This window comes from Cetorhinus maximus, chromosome 16 (assembly GCF_964194155.1).
Source record: "Cetorhinus maximus chromosome 16, sCetMax3.hap1.1, whole genome shotgun sequence".
NCBI classification, from domain to species: domain Eukaryota; kingdom Metazoa; phylum Chordata; class Chondrichthyes; order Lamniformes; family Cetorhinidae; genus Cetorhinus; species Cetorhinus maximus.
This window is the reverse complement of record NC_135894.1, coordinates 94047299-94050189: the sequence shown is the minus strand read 5'-3', so window position 1 is coordinate 94050189 and position 2891 is coordinate 94047299. Positions and strand designations below refer to the sequence as shown.

Genomic DNA, 2891 nt, shown 5'->3' with positions numbered 1-2891 from the left:
TCCAGCGCTGATGCCATAGTTAGCCTCCAAAAGTGTGTACGTGAGAGGGGTGCTGGGCAGCTCGATCTCACTCCAGCTTCCCCTTCTGCTCACGGAGTCAGCCAGGGGCCCTTGGGCACCCATAGGGAGGAGGATCAGCAGGTGCACACTCCGGGGCCATCCACCCAGGTGACTCTGAGAGTGACTGGCCCATCTGAATCCCCTCTTTCTGTGATCTCCGCAGCTCCACCTTCACAGGCTGAGGAGGGTGCCACTGCCACACAGCAGGACCCCAAAAGTGGCCCTCCAAGCCTCAGCCCTCCAGAGGACACCCCTCAAAGTCATCACAGACAGGGCATCACAGTCAGCAGGCTGCCTCCACCTCTGCTGTAGATGTCCGGGAAGCACCAAGACATAGCGGCAGGGTTAGGAAAGTTAGGTAAAAGTAATTGCACAGCCTGGCCATGGGTGTTGATCACTTGTACACACTGTTCATTATTGTCAATAAACTCCTAAGAATGCCACCCTGTCTGTGGCTCCTTGTCCTGATGAGCAGTGTTCATGTCACTCAGATGTGAAACCTTTCTGCACAAGATAAAAGGCAGGTGTCTCAGTCCAGGGCCTCTTCCCTGTGCTCTGTGCAGCCTTCAGACCACAGTGATGGTCCAGCCTCACACTCTCTGGAAACATTACTGATGCCTGCACTTCGGAGGTGCTTGTCATTGCTGCCAGAATGTAGTGGGCAGGCACCACAGAGTTCTCCCATATTCTCTGTGTGCTCTCAGCACCTTTAAGGCAGGGCTGCCCCCATCACACCAGCATCTGTGACCAGTGATGCTGTGCACCAGCTCCTGAAGGCTGAGATGCTGTAGGCAGACACAGCTCAAGCAAGTACCTCATTAAAATACAAACAATCCCAGCCACTTGTGAAACTCAGAAATCCTTTTGTTAAGGATGAACTGTAACCAGCCAGGGTCATACCCAGCCAAATTTGTCTTCCTGCCTCACCATGGACAATAGAGACGTCAAACTTCAATGTGCGATAGACGAATATGAAATGAGTCTTATCAACTTTTCATTGTGTTGTGATGGTCTTTCATCTCAAAACACTCAAAGTGGGAAAGGCCACAACATAGGATGTTTATTGGCCTAACCCACTACCTGATTTGGGAAAGGTCTTTGAACTTGTATAGGTCACATGGTTAAAGCAGCCATGTTTGTACCTGCTTTTAAAAAGTTACAGCCAAAGCTGCTCAGATCAGAGAAACATCGTGAGACATTCCATCTGAAAGACCACCTGAAAAGCCATTGAACCAGCTGTTCAATACAACACAGCCAAGATAAAACAGCTGTACCTTGAAAGGGGGAGAAGGAATCTCTCCCCAATTTGTTCCACCTTCAAGTTCATCTGGGAGCCATCCTCCTGACAATTCAGTTACAACAAACCTTGCAGCTTACTTCGGCAGCACATATACTAAAATTGGAACGATACAGAGAAGATTAGCATGGCCCCTGCGCAAGGATGACATGCAAATTCGTGAAGCGTTCCATATTTTTTAGAGACCGTTGTTCACCTCCTTGTGGATTGTGCCTTTGCAAAGAAAGTCTGGAGAGAGATGCAGTGGTTGCTGTCGAGGTTCATCCCGAGCAGTTCTGTGACACAGGACTCTGTGCTCTACGGGCTGTTCCCAGGGACACACACCGAGACAAACATCAACTGCAGCTGGAGGATCATCAACTCGGTGAAAGACGCGCTTTGGTCTGCCCGAAACTTGTTGGTCTTCCAGCACAAAGAGTTGTCCCCGACCGATTGTTGCGGACTGGCACAATCCAAAGTCCAGGACTACGTGCTGAGGGACGCACTAAAGCTCGGGGCAGCTGCCGCAAAGGCGCAATGGGGAAGGGTCGCTGTCTAAGACCTTTCTGCCACAGCGCACCGAGAGACTGGGAACTGTTTAGAGCCCCTCGGGCTGTACAGCTCAAAATGAAAGGCTGTAAATGATTGTAATATTGTTTGTATTGATGCACCTGGTGATACATTTTGTAAAAGTTTAACCTGGATTGTACCCTTGTAATGGTGTTTTTGAAATGGTTTGGAATGTGATTGAAGATATTTTATGAATAAAGTATATTTTTGCAAAAAAAAAAACCTTGCAGCTTACTGAGATTCCTCAGCTTTTACCCAACCTCTTCTCCACCTACAGCACCAGTTCAGCTAAGAAAATACAGCCCTGCTCCAAAAGAGACTGAAATCATTTCAAATTGTAATTGTTTTTTTCCTCATCTATATCTATTCTTTGTGTGTGTAATAGAGTGGTGAGATGTCACGTTAAAAATTCCAGGGCAAACGTGTGATAATAAATAATCCTCTTTATTTTCAAATTCACAGGCGCTTGCTGCTGGGTATTACTTAAATTGGGATGACACACTATGAGGGTAAGAACACATACTAGCCTCACACGTATGCCAACTTAGTGCCAACTCATGCCAACCATGCCCCCCCCCACCCGACACCCTTTGCCCTTACACCCTCCATGCCAACTCACCCAGTATCTACCACGGGCAGACCTCAGGACCCATGCTGAGATTAAATAAAATAAAGTTCTAAGGGCAGAACTTTTCGCTGAGTGGCAGGCACGCACCTGACCTGCTCAAGCGTAAAATAGCGCGTGATGCCATTGGGTAAGTGTGCCAACGTCATCGTGCACTCGCGCGATATTGCAGTCGGTGGGCGCATGCTGAAATTGGAATTGCGCCCGCCAACAATTAAGAGGGTAATTAAGCCCATTAACGGTGCAGTTAACAGAGATTTTTCATTGCCGGTCCAACATTACGGTTGGCGGGTGAGTGAATCGGCCAGGCGGCCTTTGCATTTTTCAGGAAACCTCACCCACCAGCAGGTTGAGATTCCT

The 2891-nt window shown here is 48.4% G+C and overlaps 1 non-coding gene across 1 annotated transcript; it reads left to right on the top strand.

The window, feature by feature from the left end:
- Window positions 1-1431: 1431 nt before the first annotated feature.
- Window positions 1432-1536, top strand: LOC144692077 (U6 spliceosomal RNA). Its single transcript, XR_013579262.1, has one exon. It is a non-coding gene; the product is annotated as a U6 spliceosomal RNA (small nuclear RNA).
- Window positions 1537-2891: the final 1355 nt, after the last annotated feature.